The following is an 18,539-nucleotide window of genomic DNA, read 5'->3' on the forward strand; positions in this document are numbered from 1 at the left end:
TTCTCTACTCCACCCCAATTACAACACTGAGTGCTGAGGTTCTCTGCAAGTGTTTTATCCCTGTCCTTCCTACAGCATAAAAGGTTCCTGAGAATTAAGCTCACCTGGCCTTGCTGAATTTGCAAACTGCTGTTACTTTGTGACTTATAAAAAAAAAAGGGGCTGAATCACAGAGGAACAAACAGTATGTTCATCCCGAGAGGAACTAATGGACCTAATAAAAATCTGTGAAATTGCCTTTATTTTTTAACAGAATAATTTGTTTAATTTAAACATCTTTTGATCTATATCAGTGTTCTCCACGAAAAAATGTTGCCAGCAGGGTGGCATTTTAAAGTAGCCAGGTGGGGACAGTGTAATTCTTTGTAATATTATAACATTTTCTTCTATCTAAAGCACAATGTAATTGTATTTCATGATAATTTCTGCAATAAACATTGAAAAATGTTAACTCATTTTACCTAATTACTGACTTAAATTTTAGCCAGTTGGTCAGTAAAATCAGCCAGGTGGAGCACCCATTAAAAAGGTACTGGGGAGAACATGTCTATATATATATATGTATATATATTATCCAATTAGCACGTGTTCCAGCACTCCAGCTTCAACTAATAATGAAGCACCTGGGTGCAATCCTCAATGGATTGTAGATAAGAGCTAGGTAAGGGAGGGCACTCTCAGGATTTATATACATCAAAGTTTGTTTGTTTGTTTATTATTTATAACAACAACGTTAGAAAGTCATAAGGATAGGTTGACGTTTCAGCTTACATAGAAGCCTTCATCAAGACAGATGAACAACTGTTAAACAAAGAAGAAAAAATAACCGATTTAAATACACAAAACACAGCATCAATACATAATCCTACCACCAAATTGTTTGCAGGCAGAAAAATAAACCCACAAATAATGAAAATAAACATAGAAAAAATACAGATATGGCACGTATGTGGGGCACGTATTAACGGCAGTGTGGATTTGTAATGTTGTAACTACTGTCAGATGCCGGTAAGGTACATGCGTATATACTTAGGGGGTACTAGTGCAATACTAAGGTGTGCACATGACTGTAGACCTAGTTGAGTCTTTTGAAAGTGTTATGAGTGCAATACTAAGATGTGCACATGCTTGTATACGTGGTTGTGGTTTTCTTTGAAGGTAGGGTCCAGCGTGACTACTGCACGCAATGTCAGGTTGTCAGATGCGAGAAAAATGAGCATCAGGAATAGTGATATAGCGCCTTTTCGTTGTTAAATGTATAACCCTGGTCTAAATGTTGTATAGGCAGGTTACTATAATGTTAGCCTTTGATACTTGTGGATACAATTATTGTGTGTGCTATGGTCTGTTCCTTGTGTCTAAGTACGTATAGTGTGATACTATCAGGCTAAGGCTCTCTAGAACTCGGTCCAGCTTGATGGATCGGGTAGCAGGGCACTTGTTTTAACTGACTTGGGGATTTGCCTCCTTAAGGGGTGGGGCCTGGTTGGCTTACCACTTTTAGGGGTGTATGCATCATCGTATAAAAATGGTTTTTTAACTATGTACGGTGCACCTATCTGCTTTGAAACATTAGAACAACCGTATATGGTCTCAGAGCCTGAGGCAGTTTCTAATGAGGTATGGGGACTTGCTAGTCTCTTTTGAAGGGTATTTTATGTATATGGCAGGCCAGCGTATACCGGACTTTGCATAACACAAACTGTGCAGCCGTATGGTGTTTCACCTACAATTGGGTTACATACGCTTTGTTTGCTTGCTAAGATTATAATATATACCTCACCAGTGTATATCCAGAGCAGATTGAGAGTATTGGAGGGACTGTATTGTTGTATCTCCTAGCGCTATGGGTATGGGTTTGCCTTATTTTCATTTTGATTTTTATTTGTATTTTTTCTATGTTTATTTTCATTATTTGTGGGTTTATTTTTCTGCCTGCAAACAATTTGGTGGTGGGATTACGTATTGATGCTGTGTTTTGTGTATTTAAATCTGTTATTTTTTCTTCTTCGTTTAACAGTTGTTCATGATGTCTTGATGAAGGCTTCTATGTAAGCCGAAACGTCGACCTATCCTTATGACTTTCTAACGTTGCTGTTATAAATAATAAACAAACTTTGATGTATATAAATCCTGAGAGTGCCCTCCCTTACCTAGCTCTTATATGTGTATGTATATATATATATATATATATATATATATATATGTGTGTGTGTATGTATGTATGTATGTATGTATATATGTATATCCGTATGTATGTATATGTGTGTGTGTGTATATATGTATGTATGTGTATGTGTGTATGTATATATGTATGTATGTATGTGTATATATATTTCAGCACTAGCTCCAATAGCAAAAATCCAACTTTTCACCATGTAAAAAAATATATATATTGAGGCAAAGGTGCATGGGGGGTGATAAAAAGAAAAATATAAGATCAACCTATCCTCCAGCATGATTATGCCACGCTAAAAATAAAGCCAATACTTGTGCATAGATGTAGGATACAGAGATATTTAACAACATATCATTCTAATTTATTAAATAGTAGAATGAAAAAAATGACTATGGGCTCCATGTACGAAGCAGCGAAAGCTGCTCCGGAGCCCTTGTGGGGCAGGTTGGCATATGCGAGCCTGCTTCCCGCAATGTAAGAAGCAGCGGTCGTTAGACCGCTGCTTCTTACACCCTACGCTACGTCTGAGGTGGAGAGAGAAAATCACAGAGGGCTTGCTCGCTCTCATGATTGACAGTCCCTTCAGTCGCACGATTGGTCACGCGAATGAAGGGGCAGGCATTACATACTCTGATGAGTGTGTAATGATACATATGGCCCAGCGGATCAACAGATCCGCTGCCCGTGTGTAGAGAAGGCAGGCGGACAGCTTTCGCAAGTTGAGAAGCTGTACCCCCACCTGCCAGTACATGGAGCCCTATAAATTTAATAAGTATAGTACACATCTGAAAAGCTGGATATATCCGGATACCCCTTTAAGGACAAAAAGGCATGCACGCAAATAAAACTTCAGGCAAAACAAAATAAAAAATAGTCTGCTTTAAGATGGAAACAGGGAACATTAATAAAGTGCACTTGAAGTAATTAATTGCATCAAGCCTTAATCCAAAAGCCCTTAAAGGGACATAATACTTATATGCTAAATCACTTGAAAGTAATGCAGTATAACTGTAAAAAGCTGACAGGAAAATATCACCCGAGCATCTCTATGCAAAAAGGGAAGATGTTTTACCTCACAAATTCTTTAGATCACCAGAGTAAGTCCTTTGCAAACACTTATACTTCAGCTCCAATTTGAAAAAAAACAACAAAAATAAATAAAATTGCCAATCAGCATCAGCAGTGCTGAGGTCATGATTTGCTTTTGCTGTGATAGCACGAAATTTCACAGAGCTTACTTAAACTGAATACGAAAATAACATGACTGTGCTTGCACATGCCACATGTACACTCCCTAACTTGTCCTGAAAATAGTATCCTGACTGGCTGCTTAAAGTTTTTTTAAAGTGGGGTGTGAATACTTGAGAAATTTGAGGTAAAATATCTTCTTTTTTTTACATAGAGATGTTCAGGTGATATTTTCTAGTCAGCATCACTTTAATTTGGGTATCATGTCCCTTTAACCCCTTAACGACCGAGGACGTGCAGGGTACGTCCTAAAAAAAAAGGCAGTTAACGCCTGAGGACGTACCCTGCACGTCCTCGGTGTGGAAAGCAGCTGGAAGCAATCCTGCTCGCTTCCAGCTGCTTTCCGGTTATTACAGTGATGCCTCGATATGGAGGCATCCTGCAATAACCTTTTTAAGCCATCCGGTGTAGAGAGAGACACTCTCGGTGGCTTACTTCGTTGGTGGGTGGGAGGCGGGTGGCGGCCATAGTTGGCCCTGGTGATGTGGAGGGGGGCGGGATCGTGGGCTGGGATGACCGGGGCGTGCACATGCACGGCGAGGGAGCGGGTGGGAACCGTTACACTACAGAAAAAAGTGCTACAAAAAGGGGAATAAAAGTTTTTTTTTTTTTTAAAAAATCAGTCAAGGTGTGGGGTTGGTCTGTGGAGGGGGGGGGGGGGGAGCTACACTACAGAAAAAAAAAACAAAAAAAAAAACTTTTTTCTGCAAACTGGGTACTGGCAGACAGCTGCCAATACCCAAGATGGCCCCCAATAATGCAGAGGGGGAGGGTTAAAGAGCTGTTTTGGGGGGATCAGAGAGGTTGGGGGCTAAGGGGGGCTCCTACACAGCAGCATATGTAAATATGGTAAAAAAAAAAATTAAAAAAAACTTTTATTTTAGTACTAGCAGACTTTCTGCCAGTACTTAAGATGGCGGGGACAATTGTGGGGTGGGGGAGGGAAGGGAGCTGTTTGGGAGGGATCAGGGGGTGGGATGTGTCAGGTGGGACTCTGATCTCTACACTAAAGCTAAAATTAACCCTGCAAGCTCCCTACAAACTACCTAATTAACCCCTTCACTGCTAGCCATAATGCACGTGTGATGTGCAGCAGTATTTAGCGGCCTTCTAATTACCAAAAAGCAACTCCAAAGTCATATATGTCAGCTATTTCTGAGCAAAGGGGATCCCAGAGAAGCATTTACAACCATTTGTGCCATAATTGCACAAGCTGTTTGTAAATAATTTCAGTAAGAAACTTAAAATTGTGAAAAATGTTGTGTTTTTTTTAATTTGATCGCATTTGGCGGTGAAATGGTGGCATGAAATATACCAAAATGGGCCTAGATCAATACTTGGGGTTGTCTACTACACTAAATCTAAAATTAACCCTAGAAGCTCCCTACATGCTTCCTAATTAACCCCTTCACTGCTGGGCATAATACACGTGTGGTGCGCAGTGGCATTTAGCAGCCTTCTAATTTCCAAAAAGCAAAGCCATATATGTCTGCTATTTATGAACAAAGGGGATCCCAGAGAAGCATTTACAACCATTTATGCTATAATTGCATAAGTTGTTTGTAAATAATTTCAGTGAGAAACCTAAAGTTTGTGAAAATATTTGTGAAAAGTGAACATTTTTTTTTATTTTATCGCATTTGGCGGTGTAATGTTGGCATGAAATATACCAAAATGGGCCTTGATCAATACTTTGGGATGTCTTCTAAAAAAAATATATATACATGTCAATGGATATTCAGGGATTCCTGAAAGATATTAGTGTTCCAATGTAACTAGCGCTAATTTTGAAAAAAAGTGGTTTGGAAATAGCAAAGTGCTACTTGTATTTATGGACCTATAACTTGCAAAAAAAGCAAAGAACATGTAAACATTGGGTATTTCTAAACTCAGGACAACATTTAGAAACTATTTAGCATGGGATTTTTTTGGTGGTTTTAGATATGTAACAGATTTTGGGGGTTAAAGTTAGAAAAAGTGTGTTTTTTTCCATTTTTTTCCTCATATTTTATAATTTTTTTATAGTAAATTACAAGATAGGATGAAAATAATTGTATCTTTGGAAAGTCCATTTAATGGCGAGAAAAACGGTATATAATATGTGTGGGTACATTAAATGAGTAAAAGGAAAATTACAGCTAAACACAAACACCGCAAAAATTTAAAAATAGCCTTGGTCCCAAACGGACAGAAAATGGAAAAGTGCTGTGGTCATTAAAGGGTTAATATATACATATATATATATATATATATATATATACACACACACACATATATATATATATATATATATATATATATACACACACACACACACACACACACATATATATATATATATATATATATATATATATATATATATATATATATATATATATATACACACACATATATATATATACACACACACACACACACACACACACACACATATATATATACACACACACATATATATATATATATATATATATACACACACACACACACACACACACACACACATATATATATCATGAAACAAATAAAGAGAGGATAGACAAGAACAAAATCTTGTTACAAAAAGACAGGGATTTAAGCACTCTTTTTAAAAAATAAAAGCTCCTCTAATGGAAATTCAACAACAAAGTTTTATTGAAAATCAGTGACATTTCGCCCTGTGGGCATACCACAAGTCTCTCAACGTGTAAAATTCTAAAAAAGTAGGCAAACTAAATATGTTGACAGATAGGTACATATGTTTAACCAATATACATTAATGTAGATTCAAAAATCTACATACAGAAAACTGACCGGTCAGGGTGGGCACAGGCGCCGTGTAATACCAAAACAAGTGGATAGGAGGGTTACCTAACCAACTACACCCTACCGCTCACAGCACCCACAGTAATCAACAAGGAGGTATAGCCTGGGCAGATATTAAAATGGGATCTAAGTTGTTAGGTAAACATCTCCTATTTACACATAGTCATCCATGCAGATGGATGTAACAACATTTTATCGGCTTAAAGGAGCTTATCATAAAGTATTCAAATACAGACAAGGGGGTTAAACTCGCGTCGGCATTGACTGACTGGTCCACGTGATGTGAGTACCTGATCGCAAAAGTACCGCTGTGAAAAATGTTGGCATTCTATGGAGCAGTTTTCTTTCAAAGCACGGATACAGCCAAGGAAAGCATTACTTCTAAGGACATGCAAGGTTCCTTTCGTCTGAGCAACTGATAGTACGGTGTAGTATGCACCTTCTATATGTGAGCCATTGACTGGTTTTGAACGTTGGAGTAAACATTGATTCATTATAGAAACAGGCATAAGTATCCCTGTCGAGGGTTTGCCACTATGTATACGATTACGGAGCTGATACTCTGCTAAATACCAACTATAAATCTACACTATAAGCTCAGTTGAACTTTTTGCACAACTGTGCATACTAACACTTTGAATGCCATTTAACCACTGTTACGGCATAATTGCTAGAAGTCTGCTTATTAATCCTTGCATGCTTATTTTCTTTAGGCATCATTACATGTCATATGTGCATATTTAGGTAGGTTTGTTTACTCGACAACTTAGATCCCAGTTTATACCTGCCCAGTATTTCTCTCCGTAATTGGGGGTTCTGTGCGCAGCAGGGTGTAGCTGGTCTAGTAAATTCCCTACCTTGACTATATTACCGTACCATTAAGTCGATAAAATGTTGTTACATCCATCTGCATGGATGACTATGTGTAAATAGGAGATGTTTACCTAACAACTTAGATCCCATTTTAATATCTGCCCAGGCTATACCTCCTTGTTGATTACTGTGGGTGCTGTGAGCAGTAGGGTGTAGTTGGTTAGGTAACCCTCCTATCCACTTGTTTTGGTATTACACGGCGCCTGTGCCCACCCTGACGGACAGTTTTCTGTATGTAGATTTTTGTATCTACATTAATGTATATTGGTTAAACATATGTACCTATCTGTCGACATATTTAGTTTGCCTACTTTTTTAGAATTTTACACGTTGAGAGACTTGCGGTAAGCCCACAGGGCGAAATGTCACTGATTTTCAATAAAACTTTGTTGTTGAATTTCCATTAGAGGAGCTTTTATTTTTGAAAAAGAGTGCTGAATTCCCTGTCTTTTTGTAACAAGATTTCGTTCTTGTCTATCTTCTCTTTATTTGTTTCATGATATCTGTAGTTAAAGGGCCACTAAACCCAAAATCTTTCTTTCATGATTCAGATAGAGAATATAAATTTAAACAACATTACAATTTACTTCTATTATTTATTTTGCGTCATTTTTTAGATATCCTTAGTTGAAGAAAAAGCAATGCACATGGTGAGCCAATCACACGAGGCTTCTATGTGCAGCAACCAATCAGCAGCTACTGAGCATATCCAGATATGCTTTTCAGCAAAGAATATGACGATAATAAAACAAATTAGATAATAGAAGTAAATTAGAAAGATATTTAAAATTACATTCTCTTTCTAAATCATGAAAGAAAAAATTATATGAAGACTGCTGTTTAATTTTAAACAGTCTTCAGATATATAGCTCTGCACTAGCGTTTGCCTTCCCTCTGATTATTACTTGAGATAGATAGATAGATAGATAGATAGATAGATAGATAGATAGATAGATATAGTGTGTGTATATATAAAGCCAACCTCTCCAGCTTTTTAAAAGGACATAATGTAAAAATAAAATGCTCCATTTTGTTAAGACTAACGTAAATTAATCTACCCCCTATAATGTGAGTGTACATGGTTAGGTAATATACTGTTTGGTATCTAACCATGACCAATATACCTTTAAGCAGTTGACATTTTGAGTCAAATTCTTACTGGCACAACTATAAATCCTGTGTGTAATTTAGAAATAAGTTTAATATATTTAATTATCTTTCAAATGCTGTCTTTTCGAGAGACTGAGTCAGCTGATATCTGCTCACACACTGACTTCACTAAAAATTAGTCAACATTACAGCTCAAAGACAGACTAAGTACAGTTATAAAACATTTCAGGAGCAGCAGGCAGACAAAGCTCAGGAGCGTGGCTAAAGCAGCCTCTGGTTACAGCTTGTGGATTCTCTCCCAGTGGCACTCTCCGTGGTCGCTGTACAGAGCCACGAGGTCAGCGAGGAAGCAGGTACATTATATTTATTAACGTGTGTCTGCATGTTAGGGTACATCAGCCTGTCTCAAGTAAAAATAGGCATTTCAAAATGTATTTATTTGTATAAAGGTTTTCTTGTTACACTTGCAGAGGCGTGTTCCTCTCCACCAGTAAGGCAGAGGCAGTTGTCATTATCAGCTATTGAGGATCAGAGGGAAGTACCAAACCAATACTGCAGTATTAGTTTTAACTTATACACTACTTTTATTTAACATTTAAGGCAGAAAATAAAAATAAATAAATGCTGATAATTTGATAATAGTAAATTGGAAATGTATTTTGGCTTCGTGTCCCTTTAATGAAATAACTTTATAAAATAGATTTCCTGAACTGTACACATAATTACTATTTTTTAACATACACTTTTTTAAAGTTTAAAAGATTATATGTATCCGAAGTTTAGGAAATATTATCTTGTTAATATCTGATACTGCCTCGTTTACAATATATTTCACTTTACACAATTAGACTTTATTTTAGTAAAAAGTCATACGGTTTAAAAAAAAAAAAAAATAGCAAACATTTATTTACCAAAAAAAAAAAAAATTTAAATGCTTTGGGACTATCTAATCCTCAAAAAAGTGTTTTTATGGTTAATCATAAAATATTGAGCAGCTGTACAAATAAAAAAAATATTAATATTAAAGTCATTAAGCAAACAAATAAATATTGAAGGTATTTTAATTACGTAAAATTAAACATTTTAGGCCAGACTACAAGTGGTGTGTTTGTATTACAAGTTTAAAGTAAAAAATGATCGCTCGTGCGCTAATCCGATACGCACAAAAAGCCGAACTTAGGAGTGCGATAACCTATTCCCCCATAGAAGTCAATGGAGCAAAAAAAGTGGAAAAAACACTAACACCATACTCGCTCTCTAACCCGAACACATATTCTCAAGGGCACTAACCAGACATAAAAATATGAATATTTCGCATTCCAATGTTCTTCACATACAAGTATATGTTCTATTTATTCATAAATATATATTTTTTACATATATCCATAATCTGCTACTAATTTGGTCCAATATATATCTATACCTAAATATATATATATATATATATATATTATCAAAGAAGGTAAAGCACTCCTGGCAAAAATTTATCAAGGCCCAGTCCGCTTTACAGCAGCAAAAGAGGAAGGCACTCACTGGGTCTTATTCACCAAAGTAACAAATTGTTACTTTGGTGAATAAGATCCAGTGAATGCCTTCCTCTTTTGCTGCTATATATATATATATATATATATATATATATATATATATATATAGTGTGTGTATGTATGTCTGATGAAGGGACACCACCCAGAAATGTCACAGTGGAAATGGAGTTAAGGAGCACGCACGCAGCCTGTGCCTCTGAGTGTGGTGAGGAAGGGCTCCTAGAAGTGGCTCACCTTGACGTGGGTTCTAACGTTTGGTGCCTGCTACGGCAGGAAGAAGAAGCCGTTCGGAGATACAGCTATCCGCTCCACCTCTACAGCGATTTCCATCTGCGCTGCACACGCTGGGACGCAGAATTATTTGACCCCCTATGGTGCAAGGGGAGGACTTGCTCTTGCTCTTGGAGCCCTTCATTTTGGGCAGTTGCTGTCTTCAGTCTGGGCATCGGAGTCTAAGAAGCTGAATGTGAAGGTAAGCCCTGTGGTTAGGTTCCTGAGTCTGTGAGTCCTTGGTGCACTTGGCCCTGTTGATCTCTGACTGATCTGAGCTTAATTACATATGCTGCCACACTGGCCCCAGTGAAGACACTAACCCAGGTTAATTTCTAATTTGTGTGCTGTTCTGGGACACCTTGCAATAATATTGAATATTTCTTCTATTAAATTGGACTGTGTCACAGATACTGGGCTGCAGGGATTGATCCCTTACCCCCCATGACCTCACCCCTACTATCTCTCTGCGGTTTTGGGCTCCTCAGAGCAACCGCGATTCCCCAGAACTTCTGTTCCCGTTGTTTTGTGTATTACATGTCATCTTGGAAGAGCTGGCCGCTGACCGCCACTTTCCCCTTCGGCCGGCCGGGCCCCTGGAACTACCGGTCGGCCGCATCAGCCAGGATTACCGGTACCCTTTGACCCAGGTCGCTCCAGTGGCCCTTTGTCCCAGAGCTCCGCTCTTCTGGGGTTTGCTGCCTCTTAGGGTGGGCCAGAGGTGGGGTGATTGCCTGAAGGGAGCTCCCTTGGGGACCGGGAGTTCCGGTTCCCCCTATAACCCCTATTCTCCCTGGACTTCCAGGTGGACGTTTAAACCAGCATAACTCCAGTCTCCAGCCACGGATCACGTCGCTTTTTTGGACTGTAGATTCTGGGGACCCAGAGCTTTTAAATGACACTATGGAAGTGCCGCCGCTCCCCCGGAGGTTCAAGGCTGCTATGGCCCGCGCCAGCCTGTCTAGGGGGGTGTGAATGGCGGGAAAACTGTGGCATTGTCTCATGTCTTATCAAGATGAGTTGTATGTATAAAAGATGTGTGTTTGTCCCAATAAAATCAGTTCTTATTTCACCTGAATGCTAGTCTGTCTAGTCATTTAGGTGGGCTACTGCTAGAATCACTTTCCCGGGCTACATAGCAGCTTGTTCCAAGCAGCGGAAGGACCCCTTTGGCGGAGCTGCCCAGTCGGGGTAGCCGGGGATCCGTCACATTGGTTGGCAGCGGTGGGATGCTTCCGTCTACCTGGAACGTCCAAACCACCAACTGAAGATCTTGTCGGATGGAGCAGTACCATGGGCTCCGGAAGGAAGAATTGAGAACGTTGCTGCAGGCTAGAGGGAAAGTCGCTGGCAACAAGACAAAGGCAGTGCTCGTAGCCAAACTGATGGAGGACGATCGGGCTAGCAAACAGGCTGGTGGGTCTGACAGCGACCAAAGCGGGGGATGGCCCAGTGCAGCCTCCACTCATGGGACTACAATGTCCGACATGCAGTGGCAAGTACAGTGGCAACTGGCTCTCTATGGACCCCCCCGAGGAGATCATTACTCGGATAGTGACTGACGCCACCAAGGTACATATGTTGGAGCTTCAGAAGTCTATGGGGGGTTCATGCCGGATCCCCTGGACCCCCCTTCCCGGCCCAAGAAACTACCTCACGGGGCTTTCCGAACATTCCAGGATGATGAGAGCGAGGATATCGACCGCTACCTACAGCTGTTCGAGACCCAGTGCTGGATGCATGGGGTCACTTATGCCGACAGGGTTACTATTCTCATTGGTAAACTGTCCGGTAGGGCCCTGGAGGCTTTCCACACTGTCCCTTTCGGGGATCAAGACAACTATGACCGAGTAAAGGAGCGTTTCCTTGCCCGGTATGGACTCACACCGGAGGCTCACCGGCTAAGATTCCGGGGGCTACAAAGACAAGAGGAGCAGCCTTATACCGAGTTTGCTCACCGCTTAGCTCGATCCTTGAACTCCTGGGTTACGGGGTGCCACATCACCACCCTAGATGGAGCTGTTCAACTCATCCTCTTTAAGCAGTTCTACAACCGCACTCCAGCAGAGATAAAGGACAAGGGACCCAGAACAGCTGACCAAGCCGCTGCCCTGGCCGATCAGTATGTGGATGCCCGGTGCCAGGCAGCCACGACCTCCGGCCAGCAACTCGTTCTATTCCAGCCCCAGCTCGACCCCCATTAGCTTTTCGGCAGCCCCAGACCCGGTAGCTATCTGTCTACCCGGCTGGAGGCAGCAATTCCCGGGGGTGTTATGGGTGTGGACACCTCGGACATGTTATACAGAACTGCCCAACCAGACAAAGAAACCCCCCAAGGAACCCTGCACCAACATTGTGGGGGACTCCTCAAGCCCGCACCTATCAGGCCGCTGCTCATTGTGCACATACAGCAAGCTCCGACCCCTATGCTGAGTGGACAGGAGAAGAAGTGGGTGTCTTGCACCATGTCAGCTCAGTGGGCCAAGACCACCGGCAAGATGTCTGGGTCAAGGGGCAGGCGGCTCAAGAAATGAGAGATACTGGGGCCACTGTGATTCAGCCTCACCTCGTCCCCCCCTCTGGTTGCACTGGGCGAACCCTTGCTGTGGGGGTAGCAGGAGGTGATGTACTCAAGATCCCTACAGCCTGGGTCCATTTGGACTGGAAAACCGACTCCCGCAATGTAGAAGTGGGTGTTATGCACCACATCCCTTAGGAGGTCCTGTTAGGAATGACCTCGGCCACCTTGTCTCCGCATTTGTGGGGAATACCTCTCTGGACACCTGCCCAGTGACTACCCACCAGCAGGCCAGATGCTAAGCCACCTCACCAACTCTGGGGACCCAAGTAACACCTACTACCCCGACTCCTACCTTCCCCCGACGCCCCGTTCCCACTAACCCCGTACTTGCCAACACCCCCTCCTGGGCGACCCCCTATGAATTTGCCAAAGAGACCTTGAGCGACCCGACCCTAGCCCCTTACCAAGACCAAGTAGGTGCTGACGCCCAGGGCCCCGGAGATGAATAGTTCCAGTGGGAGGGCGAGCTCCTGTACCGGATCTCCAAGAGGAGAAAAAGACCGGTGCCCAAACGCCAGCTGGTCGTACCGAAGAAGAATCGGTCCAACCTGCTGAAAATAGGGCATGACATTCCCTTAGCCGGCCACTTAGGAAAGAAAAGGACCCACCACCGCTTGACTCAAACCTTCTTCTGGCCAGGCATTACAGCCGATATTAAGGAATACTGTAAATCCTGTGAGGTTTGCCAGAAGGTAGGAAAGACGGGAGACCATACGAAAGCACCCCTCCATCCCCTGCCCATTATTGATGAACCCTTTAGCCGAGTAGCAGTAGACATTGCGGGGCCATTAGCTTGGCCCAGCCTCTCAGGAAAAAAATACATCCTTACAGTGGTAGACTATGCCACCCGATACCCAGATACAATACCCCTGGCCAATATCCAGGCGGAGACCATAGCAGATGCGATGCTCCAGATATTCACCAGGGTAGGCTTCCCTCGGGAAGTGGTTTCCGATCAGGGAACACAGTTCACTGCGGAAATCACTCAACAACTCTGGAAGTTGTGCGGGATTAAACCCCTGCACAGTGCCCCTTACCATCCCCAGACAAATGGGCTGTGTGAGAGGTTTAATGGGACCCTAAAGCAACTGCTTCAGACGTTCTCGGCCATTCACAAGGACTAGGAAAAATTCCTGCCGCCCCTCCTTTTTGCATATCGAGAGGGACCTCAGGAATCCACAGGCTTTTACCCTTTGAACTACTGTATGGTTGAAAGGTTAGGGGCCCGCTTGGTACAAGCCCACTGGGAGGGAACCACAGGGGGGGAAGGGCACTCTGTTGTGGGGTACGTACTCCAGCTCAGGGACCGGCTGCAGGACCTGGCTGCCCAGGTTCGCGAGAACCTTCAGGCCTCTCAACACAGACAGAAGCGATGGTACGATCGCAATGCCCGTACCTGATAGTGGGACAGAAGGTCCTCACCCTGAAGCCTGTCAAAACAGACAAGCTACAGGCTTCTTGGCAAGGACCCTACCAGGTTGTGGAACAACTGAACAACACCACATACCTACAGGGTCCCAGAGGCTGTCGGGGAAAGTATGCACCGGGAACTCCGGGGAATGTTGGACCTCGGTGTCATTAAACCGTCCAACAGTCCCTGCGCCTCCCCAGTAGTGTAAGTACCCAAGAAGGAGGGAACTACCCGGTTCTGCGTTGACTACCGTAGACTCAACGACAGAACCACCTCTGACGCCTATCCCATGTCCCGATGATGACCTGTTAGATCGAATCGCCCGGGGCTACTTCCTGACCACCCTTGACCTATGCAAGGGTTATTGCGAGAGCTGGGAGGACCATCTGGTCCACCTAGGCGTCGTCTTAGATCACCTTCGAGCCGCCGGCCTAACCTTGAAGCCAGATAAGTGTACCATTGAGCGCTCGGAGGTTCAATACTTGGGCCACTGAGTCGGCTGCGGTAAGGAGCGACCCGAACTGGCTTAAGTCGAGGCAGTGGCTAACTGGCCCACCCCCAGGACCAAAACCCAAGTCCTTGCCTTTCTGGGTACTGCAGGCTACTACCCAGAGGTTTGTCTCCAATTACAGCACCCTTGCCAAACTCCTGACTGACCGGACCCGTAAACAACTTCCCCGACAGGTCCTGTGGTCCCCCGAGTGTGAAAAAGCCTTCCAGAGTCTTAAGTATGCCTTAATCTCTGCTCCAGTACTGGCCGCTCCTAACCCAGCCAAACGCTTTTCTGTCCACACAGATTCCTCTATGTTCGGGTTGGGGGCCATCCTAAGCCAGGCCGATGAGGAAGGAAAGGACCACCCTGTTGCCTACCTCAGTCGAAAAACTGCTTCCCCCCGGGAAGTAGGCTACGCGGCGGTCGAGAAAGAGTGTCTGGCGCTGGTATGGGCTTTGAAGAAGTTGCACCCCTACCTATATGGAAGACCCTTCACCGTCCTCACTGACCATAATCCCCTTGTATGGCTCAACCGAGTTTCCGGGGACAACGGGAGACTGTTGAGGTGGAACCTAGCCCTGCAGCCATTTAACTTTGACATTCAATACCAACCGGGAAAAAGCAATGGGAATGCTGACTGACTTTTCCAGCGGACTGAAGTGGCATAAATTCCTCGGACATCCCCAGGCCGACCCGTATGTGGATTTAGCCGGGTCTGCCGAACTGGAAGGGGGGAGTTGTCATGGATACTGGGCGGCAGGGATTGAGCCCTTACCCCCCTATGACCTCACCCCTGCTATCTCTCGGCGGTTTTGGGCTCCTCAGAGCAACCACGATTCCCCAGACCTTCTGTTCCCATTGTTTTGTGTATTACATGTCATCTTGGAAGAGCTGGCCGCTGACCGCCACTTTCCCCTTCGGCCGGCCAGGACCCTGGAACTACCAGTCAGTCGCATCATCCAGGATTACCGGTACCCTTTGACCCAGGTCGCTCTAGTGGCCCTTTGTCCCAGAGCTCTGCTGTTCTGGGGTTTGCTGCCTCTCAGGGTGGGCGAGAGGTGGGGTGATTGCCTGAAGGGAGCTCCCTTGGGAACTGGGGATTCTGGTTCCCCTTATAACCCCATTCTCCCTGGACTTCCAGGTGGACTGTAGATTCTGGGGACCGAGAGCTTTAAAATGGCACCCTGGAAGTGCCGCCGCTCCCCCGGGATAACCCCGAAAACAGCCACCCCTGGGTACTGGAAATCTGTAGGTTCATGGCTGCTATGGCCGGCGCCAGCCTGTCTAGGGGGGTGGGAATGGCCAGAAAACTGTGACATTGTCTCATGTCTTATCAAGATGAGTTGTATGTATAAAAGATGTGTGTTTGTCCCAATAAAATCAGTTCTTATTTCACCTGAATGCTAGTCTGTCTAGTCATTTAGGTGGGCTCCTGCTAGAATCACTTTCCTAGGCTACATAGCAGCTTGTTCCAAGCAGCGGAAGGACTCCTTTGGCGGAGCTTCCCAGTCGGGGTAGCCGGGGATCCGTCACAGACTGTAAGCTGGGTAAAGTAGTCTGGGTATAAGTTACAACCCCCCTTAATGGAGAGTCTATAAGTTGGGGGGGGGGGAAGAGGGAAACTTTTCTTTCTGCAGTATTTTAGCCCCTGTTTTTTTCAGTGGGCTTGTTACCCCAGTGAAGACACCCACATACTATTCAGTTCTCGTATCTGTCAAAGTAGTAAGCCCTGTGGTCAGGTTTGTGAGTCTGGGGTAGGAGCTACAGTTTGGGGATACTGTTTTTTTTTGGGTTACATCCTCTGAAGTATCATTCTGCAATTATATTTATTGATATCACTTTAAAGTCCACTCTAACCCCAGTGAAGCCACCAGCCCAGATGAAGTCTTAGGTTCATCTTGCTTTGAAACATCTTTATTTCCTGATACGAAAATGAACTACATTAAAGAGTGACTCTTGTGTATGCTTGGTAAAATAGTCTGGGTGCAGAATTCATAGGCCTAGATTTAGAGTTCTGCGGCCAAAGGGGTGCGTTAGCTACGCGTGTTTTTTTCCCCCCGCACCTTTTAAATAACGCTGGTATTGAGAGTTCTCTGAAGGGCTGCGTTAGGCTCCAAAAAGGGAGCGTACAGGCATATTTACCGCCACTTCAACTCTCAATACCAGCGTTGCTCACGGTAGCGGCTAGCATGAAAAACGTGCTTGTGCACGATTCCCCCATAGGAAACAATGGGGCAGTTTGGGCTGAAAAAAACCTAACACCTGCAAAAAAGCAGCGTTCAGCTCCTAACGCAGCCCCATTGTTTCCTATGGGGAAACAGTTTCTATGTCTGCACCTAACACTCTAACATGTACCCCGAGTCTAAACACCCCTAACCTTACACTTATTAAACCCTAATCTGCCGCCCCCGCTATCGCTGACCCCTGCATATTATTAACCCCTAATCTGCCTCTCCGGACACCGCCGCAACCTACATTATACCTATGTACCCCTAATCTGCTTCCCACAACATCGCCGACTCCTATATTATATTTATTAACCCCTAATCTGCCCCCCCCAACGTCGCCGCTACCTTACCTACACTTATTAACCCCTAATCTGCCGACCGGACCTCGCCGCCACTATAATAAATGTATTAACCCCTAAACCGCCTCACTCCCGCCTCGCAAACCCTATAATAAATTTTATTAACTCCTAATCTGCCCTCCCTAACATCTGCGACACCTAACTTCAAGTATTAACCCCTAATCTGCCGTCCGGACCTCGCCGCTACTCTAATAAATGTATTAACCCCTAAAGCTAAGTCTAACCCTAACACCCCCCTAAATTAAATATAATTTTATTCTAACTAAATAAATTAAACCTTATTAAAAAATGAATCCTATTTAAAGTTAAATACTTACCTGTAAAATAAACCCTAATATAGCTACAATATAACTAATAATTACATTGTAGCTATTTTAGGATTTATATTTATTTTCCAGGCAACTTTGTATTTATTTTAACCAGGTACAATAGCTATTAAATAGTTATTTACTATTTAATAGCTACCTAGTTAAAATAATTACAAAATGACCTGTAAAATGAATGCTAACATAATTTAGAATTAAACCTAACACTACACTATCAATAAATTAATTACCTACAATTACCTACAATTAAATCAACTAAACTAAATTACAAAAACAAACAAACACTAAATTACAGAAAATAAAAAGATTACAAGAATTTTAAACTAATTACACCTAATCTAAGCCCCCTAAAACAATAACAAAGCCCCCCAAAATAAAAAAATGCCCTACCCTAATCTAAAATAAAAAGTTAACAGCTCTATTACCTTACCAGCCCTTAAAAGGGCTTTTTGCGGGGCATGCCCCAAAGAAATCAGCTCTTTTGCCTGTAAAAAAAACATACAATACCCCCCCAACATTACAACCCACCACCCATATACCCCTAAACTAACCCACCCAAACCCCCCTTAAAAAAACCTAACACTAAGCCCCTGAAGATCTTCCTACCTTGTCTTCACCCAGCCGGGTACCATCCGATCCGTCCAGAAGAGGGTCAGAAGTCTTCATCCTATCCGGCCAGAAGAGGTCCTCCAGAGGGTCGAAAGTCTTCATCCAGGCGGCATCTTCTATCTTCTTCCATCCGGAGCGGGTCCATCTTGAAGCAACCGGCGCGGATCCATCCTCTTCTAACGACGTCCTAACACCGAATGAAGGTTCCTTTAAATGACGTCATCCAAGATGGCGTCCCTCGAATTCCAATTGGCTGATAGGATTCTATCAGCCAATCGGCATTAAGGTAGGAGAAATCTGATTGGCTGATTGAATCAGCCAATCATATTCAAGTTCAATCAGATTGGCTGATCCAATCAGCCAATCAGATTTTTCCTACCTTAATTCCAATTGGCTGATAGAATCCTATCAGCCATTCGGAATTCGAGGGACGCCATCTTGGATGACTTCCCTTAAAGGAACCTTCATTCGGTGTTAGGACGTCGTTAGAAGAGGATGGA

General features: G+C 43.2%; 1 protein-coding gene across 2 annotated transcripts in view; it reads left to right on the forward strand.

Moving 5' to 3' along the window:
- The window catches only part of RBKS (ribokinase), a 463,219-nt gene that overhangs the window by 363,011 nt on the left and 81,669 nt on the right, over positions 1–18,539 (forward strand). The gene's annotated exons all lie outside the window — the stretch shown is intronic.

Source organism: Bombina bombina, chromosome 4, assembly GCF_027579735.1.
Source record: "Bombina bombina isolate aBomBom1 chromosome 4, aBomBom1.pri, whole genome shotgun sequence".
NCBI lineage: Eukaryota > Metazoa > Chordata > Amphibia > Anura > Bombinatoridae > Bombina > Bombina bombina.